The sequence below is a fragment of the Ambystoma mexicanum genome, chromosome 2p, assembly GCF_040938575.1.
Source record: "Ambystoma mexicanum isolate Mex_15411 chromosome 2p, UKY_AmexF1_1, whole genome shotgun sequence".
NCBI classification, from domain to species: domain Eukaryota; kingdom Metazoa; phylum Chordata; class Amphibia; order Caudata; family Ambystomatidae; genus Ambystoma; species Ambystoma mexicanum.
In genome coordinates, this window is record NC_090923.1 from 394215831 (window position 1) to 394231138 (window position 15308).

Genomic DNA, 15308 nt, shown 5'->3' on the forward strand with positions numbered 1-15308 from the left:
CCCGTACCTGGATAGCCACTTCTGCAGGCAGAGGAAGGCCAGTTGTTGTAAGCTCATCCCCTGCCTGAAAACGGGTCTGGACGTAGGCATCCCGGCTGGTGCAATATGATGCAGTGATAGGATCAGGGACAGGATTGCACACAGGCACCTCCGCAGCGGTCTGTGCTGCCTCCTGTCCCTGGTCCTGCACTGCACCACTAGCACCAGTGGAATACCCACCTCCAGACCCCATCTCTGTCGCTTGCGCGGCCTCCTCCTCCACCAAACCCCCCACCAACCTGGATGACTTCGTGCCATCTTCCCCTGTTGGGCCCTGTGTGGTCCCAGCTGCCCCTTCTGCTGCCGAGGAGCCCAACTCCGACCTCCGCCTCTTGGACCTCCCCCCGCCAGCTGCGCCCTGGCACGTGGCACTGGACTCCTCACTCCCCGACGAGATGACAACCTGGGAGGGGAGCCGGGCCTTGCGTCTCCGGCTGGAGGTGAGATCCCTGCCGCTGTGCTCCACAGCACCTTCTCCGCCCTCTTCATCAGTTGACGCTGCAGACAGGGAGAAATAAAACACAGGCATCAGGGCACTGTACAATGGACACATACACACATGACAGTTGTACATGAGTGGCATTGGCAAACCTCAGACATGGCATCACAATCGCCAACACACATGTCATTTCAACTCGCACACATGAGCCATACCACAGCCATATCACAACAGCCAGCACCATCCATACACATACAACAGCATGAGCAGGCAAAGGTGAGCCAGACATCACATGCAACACAGGGAGTGCACTACACATGCACACACACCACCACACTTGCATGCATGTGTACACCTCTGCCAACTGTTGCAGTGTTGAGATCGGCATCCATGTCACATCTGCCAATCAGTCTTCCACATCCCGGTGTCACATGCATCCATGTTGCATCACTGTTGCCCCCTTGTCAAATACACACACATGCCCATGTACACAGTGCAGATACATGCAGCTGAAACCAACATCCATTTGTGACATCACGAACATGCCTACTTACATACACATTTATTCAAACATGTGTGCCCACACATCTGCATTTGGCATGCAAGCCTACACACACAAGCACCATCCATGTCTCACACATGAGAGCCCTCGCATGTGTTAGCCTCACGGCCCTGTACACCCCCCAATACTTGGCCCCATAAAAACACATGTGCAACCTGCACACTACTGGCACACCACCACATGCACAGTTTACAATCCGGATGCATGTACACTTACCGCTCGACTCCAGACGGGTCTGACTCTCAAGGACCTGGACGTGGAGCGCTGGGGATATGCGTTCCAGGACCCTCATCTGATCTTCCGACAAGTGGCCCCAGCGCCCCTTAGCATCCGCTGCCTTCAAGAGGCGCCAGGCCTTGTTGACGGTGCTGGACCTGAAGTCGTCCCAGCGCTTCTTGACATGATTGAATAGTCGGACTGCCCCCCCCTCCGCGTTGATGGCAGTCACGATGTCCGTCCAGATCCAAGTCCGTCCTTCCTTGTCGGCGCGCAAACTTCCGAAGAGGGCATCATACTGCCCCAGGACTTGCTCCACCAGGACACCAACTTTGGTGGCAGTGAAGCTGGTGATCCTCTGCCTCTCTGGCCGGGCGTTGCCAGTGGTGCCAGATGTTGCAGTGCCCGACATGACAACCCCAGATGCAGGAGTGGGTTGGCAACTGGGTCCTGGGGAAGGTCTGTGGAGCGATGGAATCCCAGTCGGGAGTCTTCGGTTCCAGCAGGGGTGGTCACAGCAACAGCACCCCTGGCTGATGTGCAGGCAGCAAATGGCAGGGCACGTGGGCAGCAGGCAATCAGGCAGCAGCAGATGGCAGGTGGGAGCGTGCTCGGGGCTCTGCGGGGCAGTAATTCGGCCTTCTGGGCAGGAGCATGGTCTTCCGTGTGCTTACGCGTGGCCAGCTTGATACGGAGTGATTTGGCACTTGAAAATCCAGCACGTCTGCGTGTAATTCGAGGAAAGGGCCTTAGCGCGTAAGTGCGTCAGCACACAAACGCGAATTCATTGGCCCAAAGGCCCCCAGCTCGTAGGCGCGTCTATGACGTTACCCGCATGTGCGTTTTCCATGGCACATAGAAAAAATAACCACGTCAGAGTGTCATAGCGTCTAATTTGTGGAGCGATGGAATCCCAGTCGGGAGTCTTCGGTTCCAGCAGGGGTGGTCACAGCAACAGCACCCCTGGCTGATGTGCAGGCAGCAAATGGCAGGGCACGTGGGCAGCAGGCAATCAGGCAGCAGCAGATGGCAGGTGGGAGCGTGCTCGGGGCTCTGCGGGGCAGTAATTCGGCCTTCTGGGCAGGAGCATGGTCTTCCGTGTGCTTACGCGTGGCCAGCTTGATATGGAGTGATTTGGCACTTGAAAATCCAGCACGTCTGCGTGTAATTCGAGGAAAGGGCCTTAGCGCGTAAGTGCGTCAGCACACAAACGCGAATTCATTGGCCCAAAGGCCCCCAGCGCGTAGGCGCGTCTATGACGTTACCCGCATGTGCGTTTTCCATGGCACATAGAAAAAATAACCACGTCAGAGTGTCATAGCGTGTAATTGGTGGAAAGGGCCTCAGCGCGTATGCGCGTCTGTGACGTGCGTGCGAGGGCATTTCCCTGTACACAGGTGCATGTTACACGTCCAATGACTGCACGTCAGAGTGTCAGCTCGTGTAATTGGAGGATAGGGCCTTAGCGCGTACACGCGGAAGTGACACTGGACGTGTGGGCATGTTTAAAAGGTACGTGTAGAACGCCATTTCCTTGTACGTGCTTTTCGTGGAGAGCGAGTGGGTGAAATCTGTACTTCTTGTCGGTTCACACGCGATTTACTTCACTGCGTTCCCAGTTCGTACTCCCTGTTACCTCTGACAGCTTTTTCTCTTTTTGTCTTTTTCCTCGGCCTGTTTCCTCAAACAGCGTTTCCTTCTTCTGTTGTCCTGTCTCCTCAGACAGCTTACAATTCTTCTTTTGGCAGGGGTGTTGCCAACGCACACACGCGCGTCTTTTTCATGCTATTTTTCCAGGCAGACGGTGAGTCGCGCACGTATTTAACATCTGTGCTTGCCCCGTGTGTCGCATACCACTTCAGAAGTCATTCTAGGCTGCGTGTGACACGCATACGTTCATTTTTGTGTTTTTGGGTGCCACAGCGTAGTGCAGGTTTATTTTTCCATGCACGTGGTCTAGGATGGGTTGCGTGCACATTATCTCCCTTTTTTGGGGTGCCTGTGCGTTGCGTGACCCGTCATCTTCCCCCAGGGGTCACACAAAGCCTTGCTAGAGCACTAGGGTATGAATTCCATCTAGTACCCTACCCCTTTCACCCCCAATTGCCCAGAACAATAGTTTACTGCAACTCCCATATGCACAACAACATCAGTGCCATGGTTGGGAGGCGAGCACGCAGTAAGGGTGGCAAAGGTGGCCGAGCCTCAAGAGGTGGGCGTGGTGGATACGGTAGGGGACGTGGCCGGGACTTGCAGGGTGCCCCTAGCCCCCCATGTGTGGGTGACCAGTCAGGGACACCCATGCCCCCCCCCTGGTTGAGGGTAACGTGGCTGACACCATCCCTGCTCAGCCCTTGTTGGACCAGCCCATTGTGGCACAAGACCTGGCACAGGGTGACTCCATGGCTGACTTCTGAGTCAGTAGGTCTAGGCCATGTGTGGCGGTGCACGTTGGTGTCACCAGGCCACGTGGATCAGGGGCAGCTATGTCATATGCTGCCCCGAGTAGGCAGGGTGGGTAGGCTGCAGGGGCAGCTGCGGCTCCATCCATCCCAGCTCTGAGTCTCCTAGCCAGGACAGTATCAGTCCCAGTCCATCCTGCTGACGTTCCCCCTGACTACATCACACTTCAGCTAATGCACCAAGTCCCATGGTGAGTGTTCATTCCCACAGCTCTAGTCCACAGTCCACCGGGGCTCCTGCCCCTAGTGTCCAGAGCGGTGTAGGACATTCAGGATCCCCACCACCTTCCAAGCGGAAGAGGAAGAGTGCTCGTCCAGTACAGGCTGATGCCCCAGACATGGCTACACAGTCCGGCCCGCCAAGGAAGCCCAACTTCAATCAGGCCGAACTTGATGCACTTGTGGAGTATGTGTCCGCACATGACAGCGAAACGGTGATTACTGCAGGATGCAAGACCCCACCTGCACAACGTCTGGCACACTGGCAGACCATCGCGGACATCATAAGTGCCCTTGGATTCTTGAGGTGTACAGCTAATGATTGCTACAAGCGCTGGAATGACCTGAAGCACAGGGCAAAGAAAAAGCTGGCCTCAAGTCATGCCGCTACTCTAGTGACTGGAGGTGGGTCTCCAGCAGAGGACATTGAACTCACTCCACATGAGTATGTTGCTGGGACCTACGTCACGGAGGGACAGATCCAAGGCGTGGGAGACCTGCCAGATTACGAGGCATTGTCCGGTGAGTGCACATGCATGTGTGTGTCATCCATGTGCATGGTGTGTGCGTGAGGGCTTCTGATTGAGTGCCAGGTGAGGGTGTGTGTGCCTGAGTGGTTTGGGTCACCCATGTGCTTCATCCAATACATTCTGCGCACCAGGATTTGGGTATTGCAGTATCCCTTCTGGCAACAGTAGACATTTAGCCCAACCTCACGCCAGTTGCCCTTGAAGTGTCATATTGCCACAACATTGTTGCGTATTATTCTGTGTTCATTCAGGCTGATTGTTTGCATTCCACCACTTTCACTAGGCATTTCTCAGTCCTATTGTCACATGTGTGACATGGCTATGGTACATGCCATCTGCGTGATGGCATGTTTCATGTATGTGTATTGGACATGCTAATCACAGGCCAATGTGTGATGGCACTGCTAGCCAGCATGCAGCAAATGTGTTGGTCTTCCATCTTGGTGTCATCAATGTGTGCCATTTGTCTCCCCTTCATACGCAGTGACGGGGCATGCATGGGAGGGTTATAGTCATGTGGGACATGTGTCAATGAAGTACTGGTTCTGTTGCTGCTCAGCCCTAATTGTGTGCCATGGTGCTAATGCCTGTTCCCATTTCTTTTCTTTCATGTCTTTGCAGGGGATGACGCTCTTGATACTGCTGGGGATGTGGAGATGGTGCAGTCCCAGGAGGGGTCTCAGGCCCGACCGGGCACCAGTGAGGGACGTGGTGTGGTTGTGGGTGAGAACCTACACTTGCTGCAGACCATTCTCTCAAGGGGTGTCTCTGGCTGCACCTCCCCCGAGCTCTATTCAGGTGTCAATTTGGATGATGAGACCTATGTGCCGTCGCAGGTAAGTGTTTCTGGGAGGGATTCTGCACTCTCCAACCCACCTGCACCAGGGGTAGAACCCTCAATGGGGATGTCAGTGTTGGTAGGTCCTCCTTTGGTGGTTACGGATGCAGGGTCACACTCCGCAACATCTGATCCTGTTCCTGGGCCAGCAGATCAGAGGGGGAATGCAGTCCTGCAGCCTCAGGCAGTACCGGTACAGCAAGGCGCAGTTCGCCTTGCCCCAGACAGGTGTGGTGCCTGCCGACACGGTGGCCGTACGCCACCTGGCAATACCGCATGGGAGCAATCCATATACGGTATGGCAAACCAACAGGCAGCATCATCTGAGATGATGACTCAGGCCATGGACAGGGTGGCCACTTCCATTGTCCCCCAAGAAAGGCTGATGGAACAACTACAGCAGGCAACAGACTCCATTTGCCAGTCACACAGGGAGGACATGTTGGCGTCTAACAAGGATAGACGAGCGGCACTGGAGACTCTGCGGGAAGCCATTTCTATTGAGTCCCAGGGCCACAGGGAAGCCCTGAGGGTGGAACTTTGTCAGCTCTATGTGACTCTTATTGAGCTTGAGGCTTCAACTGACACGAGGACAGAACAGCAGCTGGAGCGGCTCACACGTATGCTCTCAGCTGAGATGCAGGCAACTCGGGAGGAGGTCCAGGCATCCCGTAAGTTGTTGCATGGGGACCTCTGCACGATTATCCTCCAAAACCAGACCTTCCACACCCGCATGCTTGCTGCCATGGAGGACAAGACTAGGGCTTTGCGTGGGCTGCCTCCCATAGTACCACCACCTCCTGATGCAGCTGCAGAGGCTGAGGAGAGCAACAGCAGCGATTCTCCCACAATAGGGTAGCGGTGCAGGCCATGAGCCCATGGAGGTGTTTTTTTTTCCCCAGAATCCACACAGGTGGGTTTAGGTGTGCACCCTGTCCTCGGACCTCCTGGGTGGCCTCCCCCTCCCCCCCTGGCCCATAGATGGCCATTTTAGATTTTTGAGTTTTGATTTTTGATTTTTTTTTTACAGTGTGTTGCCTTGTGTGGCTCCCGTGGGCATACGCTTTATTGTGGCTGGGCACATGCAGGATTGTCCTGAATTTGGGTTAGATGCTTGGGTTTGTGTGACACACACCCCTCCTGCTTCCCATTTCCATTGGCTTGCAAAGGGTGTGCCCAAGTGACATTGACTTACACAGTGACGTTGGACTCCCATTTGATGTGTGGGCAGTCTGTAGTCAATACTGTGTTTACATTCCTGATGTATATTGTTGTTGTATTGTACAATGCATGGTGTATTGATATGTGCCTCTTCATCCATCTCATCCTCCTAATTTGCAGGTCCATTCCTCATGTCTTCACAAGGCGGTCTACTTTGGAAATGGAGTCCATGTTGTAAGCAGTGCACCTACACTTTTGTGTGGCACTAACACTGTACAGTTGGAAGTGGTCGAAGTGCTGGCATTATCAGGTAGTGAGACTACCAATTTTTTAAATCCGTACTGTCATGTTTATGGTAGGTTTGAGGTTGTGTAGGTGATTTGTATTATTGCAAAATATTTGGTAATATGTGTTGTTGGTCCTGCATTACTGTGAGCATTTCATGTGTGGTGAGTTTCCAATAGGGACACTGTACTTTGTGACACTGGTGTCATGTTGTGGGGATTACTTTGTTTGCTCTCACATAGCATGACATTCCATGGTGTGTTGTGTGGCGGTGCCGGTGAGGGGTTGAGTGACATGGCACTGTTCTCATGTTGTTTTTTGCAAGTGGGTATTCATTTTTTCTGCATATAAGTGTGTCTTTTGATGACACTGCATTGGTGGTGTTTGTGTAGGTAGGGATGCACACATTGTGACACTTCCAGGTGAACAATCTCAGGCTGCTATGGTTCTGACAGTTGACTGTCCCTTCATTCATCATAATTGTCGGATTGAGTCATCATTGATTGTCAGATGGTATGTGCCAGGGCTGTGTGCACTCCACAGGGGTGTGATTTCTATGTGAAGTAATTAGCCACCAGCTGCGTATGGGCTGCCTCACCCCGTGCCCTTTCCCCTCCCATGCGCAGCGGGCGTGCATGTGGTTGGGGATGTGGGGGCACCACCATGTCCACAGCCAGGCCCTGGCGTGTTGCAACATTGTGCAGGACACATGCTGTCACTGTGATCCTGCACACTACTGGGGGAGCTATAACAGCTGCCCGCCAGAACGGTCAAGGGAGTGAAAGCGTGACTTGAGCACTCCGAATGTGCGCTCCACTATGCCCCGGGTTGCAATATGGGCTGTGTTGTATCTTACCTCGGGAGGCGTGATTGGGTTCCGAATTGGCGTCATCATGTGGGTGCTCAGAAGGTAGGCACTGTCCCTTGGGGAGGTGGTGATGGGTATCATTAGTGGGGTAGTGACATTACTCTGTATCTGACATGCATGCATGTGCTGTGGCATTTATACTCACCAAGCAGCCATGCATCGCCATGCCGCCCAGCTTCCATGTCCCGGTTTAGGGTTGACATCCTGTAAATGAAGCTGTCGTGGGTGGACCCTGGATAGTTGGCATATACTCAGGTGATGATTCCCTTGGCATCACATACTACCTGGACGTTGATGGAATGCCAGTGCTTGCGGTTTCTATAGATGTGCTCAGATGCCCTGGGGGGACGTAGAGCCACATGGGTGCAATCAATGGCACCTAGCACTTTGGGGAATTGTGCCACCCCGTAGAAATCCTAGATGACAGCCTGCCTTTATGAAGGTGTTCTGGGCAGGTATATGTGCCTGCGGACTGATGGGCGTGCAGTGATGATGGCCAACACCTGGTGTAGGCACAATGACTGCGTGGCCTGTCACACCCCCACCGCTATGGCACTTGTCGGTTGAAATGATCCGGTAGCCAAGAAGTGCAGTACATTGAGGACCTTCTCCGGGGGGCTGAGTGCTTGGGAGCACAGGGTGGGTGATGTGAGGTCATCCTCCCACTCACTGACAAGGTCGAGTATTATGTGAGGTGGAAACCTGTACCTCCCATACACCTGGTCATCAGGCATACCAAAAAGGCTGGTTCTGGTTGTAAAGATTCTGGCCCTGACTATCCTCCTCCTCCTCCTGCGGTATCCCATGACCACTGCTGCTAGGAACGGTATATTCATCCTGGCGTCTGAGCTTGTTTGTTGTTTGCGCACACTTTTATGCTGCGCGGGTCGACGTACGCTTGCTTCCTGCGAGTCGACTTGCGCCTGCTTAATGCTGGCGTACGTATTTCCGGATTGGACTGTCTTTTTTGGCGTGTTGTAGGCGACCGTGTAAATCTTCCCGCCCACCCCAGGAATACACGTAACACGGTCTCCCAGGCCCAGTCGCGTGTAAATCTTCCCGCCCTCCCCAGGAATACACGTACCCGGCTGATATCGTGTGTGGAAGTTCACGCGAACCCGTAATACATGTACCCTGCTGTAATCGCGTGTAAAACTACCCGCGCACCCCTGAAATACACGTACCCAGGCCAATTGCACTGCTGGGGGGTGGGGGTGCTGGGAGACATGAGTGGGGGCCTGGTGGAGGGTGCCCCTGACTGCTGGGGGGTGGGGGTGCAGGGGGACATGAGTGGGGGCCTGGTGGAGGGTGCCCCTGGATGCTGGGGGTGCAGGGGGACATGAGTTGGACATGAGTGGGGGCCTGGTGGAGGGTGCCCCTGGATGCTGAGGGTGGGGGTGCTGGGAGACATGAGTGGGGGCCTTGTGGAGGGTGCCCCTGGATGCTGGGGGTGGGGGTGCTGGGAGACATGAGTGGGGGCCTGGTGGAGGATGCCCCTGGATGCTGGGGGGCGGGGGTGCTGGGAGACATGAGTGGGGGTCTGGTGGAGGGTGCCCCTGGATGCTGGGGGGTGAGGGTGCTGGGAGACATGAGTGGGGGCCTGGTGGAGGGTGCCCCTGGATGCAGGGGGGTGGGGGTGCTGGGAGACATGCGTTGGTGGGCAGTAGTGCAATGTGACATGTGGGTTGGCTGGGGGGCATGGCCATGGTGGATGGGCTGACTGCGGGACTTGTGCAGGGGTGAAGTGTAGTCCCCTGTGGTGTGAGCTGCCTGCAGGGGCCGTGGAGGGTGTAGAGGGAATACCTGGGAGGACCCACATGGCCAATTCACGTGTAGTACTCCCCGGCATTTCCGAAATACACGTAGGCTGCTGGATTCGCATGTGGAACTTCCCGTGCACCCGAAGTGCACGTACCCTGTGAAATTGCGTGTGGAACTTCACGCGCACCCCGAAATACACGTACCCTGCTGATATCGCGTGTGGAAGTTCACGCGAACCCCGTAATACACGTACCCTGCTGATGTCACGTGTGGAAGTTCACGCGAACCCCGTAATACACGTACCCTGCTGATATCGCATGTGGAAGTTCATGCGAACCCGTAATACACGTACCCTGCTGTAATCGCGTGTAAAACTACCCGCGCATCCCTGAAATACACGTACCCAGGCCAATCGCACAGCTGGGAGTTGGGGGTGCTGGGAGACATGAGTGGGGGCCTGGTGGAGGGTGCCTCTGACTGCTGGGGGGTGGGGGTGCAGGGGGACATGAGTTGGACATGAGTGGGGGCCTGCTGGCAGGTGCCCCTGGATGCTGGGGGGTGGGAGTGCAGGGGGACATGAGTGGGGGCCTGGTGGAGGGTGCCCCTGACTGCTGGGGGGTGGGGGTGCAGGGAGACATGAGTTGGACATGAGTGGGGGCCTGGTGGAGGATGCCCCTGGATGCTAGGGGGTGGGGTGCAGTGGGACATGAGTGGGGGCCTGGTGGAGGGTGCCCCTGAATGCTGGGGGGTGGGGGTGCAGGGGGACATGAGTGGGGGCCTGGTGGAGGGTGCCCCTGGATGCTGGGGGTGGGGGTGCAGGGGGACATGAGTTGGACATGAGTGGGGGCCTGGTGGAGGGTGCCCCTGACTGCTAGCGGGTGGGGGTGCTGGGAGACATGCGTTGGTGGGCAGTAGTGCAAGGTGACATGTGGGTTGGCTGGGGGGCATGGCCATGGTGGATGGGCTGCCTGCGGGACATGTGCAGGGGTTCAGGGTAGTCCCGTGTGGTGTGGGCTGCCTGGAGGGGCCGTGGAGGGTGTAGAGGGAACACCTGGGAGTACCCACACGGCCAATTCACGTGTAGTACTCCCCGGCACCCCCGAAATACACGTAGGCTGCTGGATTCGCGTGTGGACCTTCCCGTGCACCCGAAGTGCACGTACCCTGCTGAAATTGCGCGTGGAACTTCACGCGCACCCCGAAATACACGTATCCTGCTGATATCGCGTGTGGAAGTTCACGCGAACCCCGTAATACACGTACCCTGTTGATGACGCGTGTGAATGTTCACGCGAACCCCGGAATACATGTACCCGCTGAAATCGCGTGTGAAACTTCACGGGCACCCCGGAATACACGTACCAAGGACAATCGCGTGTGGAACTTCCTGCGCACCCCGAAATACACGCACATGCTATTTTTCACACAGCGGGTTTCCGTGTTTGTCGCGTACCCCTTTGCACCTCATTTGTCCTAGAGGGCCACAGTATGGATCATTCATCATAGCTGTGTATAGGTGCTTTTTGTTAGCGCACATTTTGGCGCACATTTATTTCAGGCACAGGGATGCTACCACCTGCTTTCTTGTGGCGGACTTGTTTGGCCCTGTGCGCGTCTTTGCCCGTGCGCTGGTTTGCCCTATTTGATTCCATGAATACGAGTTGTAGGCGAGCGTGTGGGCGTTCCACGTACTTGCCTCCTGTACTTCCCCCATGACGCCCATATTTTCACGTGTTGTTCCCCATTCCGAGTGTTACGTCCCGTGTTCCGCCTACTTTTGTTATGTGGGCCGCGCTATGTGCGATTTCGCTGTGGCCGTGGCGCACGCCGTTGGTTGACCTGTGCGCCGGCGTGCGCCACGCACTCTTTCAGCGCACATCCAATATTTTTCTCGCGCACGGACTTCCATGAATCGATGTGCGCTGGTTTCCCTGCGATTTTCGCACTTGCACTGCGATTCGCACGTTTTGGCACCTCTGCGCAGGAATTTTCGGCGCACATTAATTCCATGAATCGGCCTGTGAGTCTCTAAATGTGACAATACAAACATCTTCTGTGCAAAAAACAGATGTGCTAAAGATAGCGACAGCATCAAGCTGAAATGTGCAACTGCACAAAGTAAGTAATGAGTTACAAACAAAGAGTATAGACACTCAAAAATTAAGAGAGGATGAGTTAATGAAGAAGATGTTGAACCTGTCAAATTATGAAACAGAGGAAGAAATGGAATATTACAAAAATGGTCAAGAGGCAAGAAAGACCATATGTCTAGACTCTGAGAAGGAACCTGACCGATGTATAAAGGATCTAAGAATTGATGACAATGAAGAATCTGAAAGGGCGACTTGTGAAATTGTATCCTGCATAGAACCTAAGATGGGCCTCAATAATGAGCAGTTTAATAGTGGTGCTGACTCTTCAAAATGTTTTACCAACAAAGAAAAAAGAGAGTGAATAGAATCATAAAACCTAATAAAAGAACTCTTACCAAAACAAGGTCAGATTGTAAATTGAATGGAAGCAGAAAACAACCAACAAACTCAGCTATGAAACAGAGTGCATTCTACGAATCGTGCACATGAAAAGGATGTTGATAAACTTGATGACAGGAAAAACATCCGGATAGTGTGGGGCAATCCTGAAAGAAGAACCTTGCTTTCAAGTGCTGCTAATAAGAAAGAAAAGACAACATTTTGCACATAGTACTGTCTTCTGTTGGAACATATTCTACCCACCAGGGCCAGTCTTATCTTAAACAGAAAAACGTACTGCGATTAATACATCACATACCTAGTTTGAGAACAATTGTATCTGACAATATTAAAACTGTAGAATTTATTGAAGACACAACTTTTGATAGCGTGATGTTACACATTCAATCTTACACATTCAATCATCAATCGCAAATAATAACCAACATGTTATTAAATTCTGCAATTATCATCAACGCATTAGGATTTGACATATTAGATATAAAAACAAATGATAATGGGATAAACGAACTGTATCCCTGTAATCGTAACGACAATAGGAGGTTGCCTGACTGCTTCTTTATACAGAAACTGCAAACCAACTGTCAACTGCACACCCTGCAAAGCACTAACAGCACAACTGAACAACAAACTGGTAAGTGCACTACATTCATTCCTATAACAACGCACTTTGTTCACTATGCTACTCTAAAAAATAATTTCTCTTTTTTTACGCAGAAATGGCTAGCACCCTGCAGTGGCTTTAAAATGTTTTCCTCGGAATTAAATGAGTGAAGACAGTGATACTATTGGTACACAGTGCAGTTTCCAAAGTAAGCCAATTAATGCACATTGTTTCACATATTTTTTTCATTAACAGAACATACAGAAAATAACGGCAATGCACCAGAAACTATACATCATGTACAACTCTAAGAGCATATGGAAGTGACACTGTGCAAAATCATCTAGTGCATTTGGAAGAAATAAAATTGGTCAATTAATGAACACTTTTGCTGATTTGAAAGACTTTGTACAAAAACATATCATGGAGAAAATTAAATCTCACTGCCCCACCTGCACCTGTACACCTTCTCCCTGCCTCAGCCAATCTTGCCCACACATTCCCCATCACCAAAAACGTTACGATGAGACCTCAATCGCTTCCTCTCCTAATTCCCAACTTCTATAAACCCCAATTCCCTGTATATGTCTCCATTTCTGCTTCCCCCTCTCATTCATAATTTGTATATTTATGTGTCTAAAAAAAGTTATATGTATACTGTTCCTGTATGTGTTTTATTTTTTATAAGATCAGTTAGGAGTATGCGGACAGCGCAACTCTCCGGAATTTCTGCAATTAATCAAAATAAAGGTGTCCTATGGACACTGAACCTGTCCGGATTGGCCGCAATCAAATGGAGGTGTACGTAGAACACCAAGCTTGTCTGCATGTCTGCAAAGTTGTGACACACCTTTTATTAGTTTGGGGACCCTAGCCCTGTCCGGCAGACACGTGTGTGCATGCTCATCCCACCTTCGGGGTCCTATGAACATCGCGCCCATCCGGAACTGTCTGCTGCATGTGTGTCACACTTTTAATTAGTCCGGGGAGCCCAACCATGTCCGTAGAACACCTATGTGCATGCGCACAACCAATCCTGCGCAATATGTGTCCTATGGACACCCATCCCATTCGCAAATGTCCTCGATGTCACCATGTGATTGCATGCACGCTCAGTGAAGGCCCTTGTCCGGGAACAGGGAATCGGCCCCCGGACACCAAAAAAGTATTTTTTGGAGCAATCAAAGATGTTTTACTATGAAACCTCACTCTTGCACAGGTCCCAGACCATGCCCTAGGCAATCTGGACACTTTTTGAAGTCTTTTGAACTCTCTTTGTTGTTTGAATTATCTGCAGAGTGTGCAGCTGTCAGCAGAGCGCTCCCGAGCACCCCTGTAAAAGGCCACACCCCAGAGATGCTCCTCATTCTGTCTTTGGATACCGGGACAAAGCATCGCTGCACACTTCTGTTGGCTTACATTGCTTTTCCTGCTGGACTGATCTACTGGTGGCAAACCTTCCAGATCAGATGGCAACCAGGGCAACTCCTGCTGCTGCTGATTCTGCTTCAGCACCACCCGGAACCCCTCCACCACCACCACCTCTCCAAGGGCCTGGAGAGGGGAATTGGCATGGATATGTAGAGTGGGATGAAGAGGAAGATGAGGATGAATTAGTGTAAGTCCTCATTCCAGCCAGCCAGCGTAAGTCTTGGGTGTGGAGGCACTTTGCCACCATTGGAGGGGTACCCAAGGCATGTGCAGACATTGAGTGGAAAATGGTGCTCAGTCGTAGAAACTGGGTCTGTACAGCTACGGGACCACCTCAATGCAGCGACCCCTAAGGTCGAACCACAAGGCATCAGTTTGGAGGGTTGTCCCCTTTCAACAAAGTAGTAGGTTGAGTTCCTCTAGAACATCCTCTGTATCTTCTCCTGCCACCACAAGAGGCACTCCTGTGGGGCAGCACATCCCTGAACCAGCCTTGCAGGCCATACGCGACGCAGCAGGCTCTTACCTTTCGATGGTCACTGTATTGTGCATGTACTGCAACGCGGTACTCTGCAGGGGAACAATTTTGGAGTGCTTTCGAGGCTTCGGTCCGGGAGCATGAGAAAGAGTGCCCCCTACCCAAGTGAGGCCCACCCAACATCTTCCTCTCTCCACTTGCCATTTCGTATCCCTTCCTTTACTTGTGTGTCATGCATAAAAAACCCAAATAAAATACAAAATAACAAAAACCCAAAAAATGTTCTTTTCAGACCCTCCTTTCACAGTTTAAAAATAGAAGTGCCAATGAAATGGTACAGGACCGTCCGCGAACTTCAAAATAGATGAAGGGGGTGGCACTTTCAAAAAGATTTCCGGGGGAAAGTGCTGACTCGTAAAAGAGCCTTTTTGTGGTGTTTTTTTTTTGTTTTGAGAAGGGTGGAAGAAGCCAATACCTACTGGAAAAATGTTTCATGTACCTGCAAAAAGGGCTGCAATGCATTTTGGATTTTTTGCAGAAAAAGCTGATTACCAGCATCAGCAAGATGGACTCCATCTCTGTGAAAAATGTTTGTGCTATGAAATGTAATATTTGCAGTGTGGAAGGACGACATGCCAACATCTCCCAGAAAGGCACAAACAGCCTTGTTAAAATTTCACCTCCCTTTCTCCATTTGTGGACCAAATGAAGAAGAGCACAGCCACGTCTTGCTCTGAGCAATGCGAGAAAAAATTACTTGGGAGTTTGGAAACATGTCCATGACTTTCCCAAGTGCCTCCTTCATTGCAAACTGCAGTGAGAAGCCGGAAACCTGTCCTAAACTGTTCCCTCCACAATGAATAATAATAATGTCTGGATGATGATGTGTCACCAAAGTGGCACAAAGAGGAACCAAATCCAGC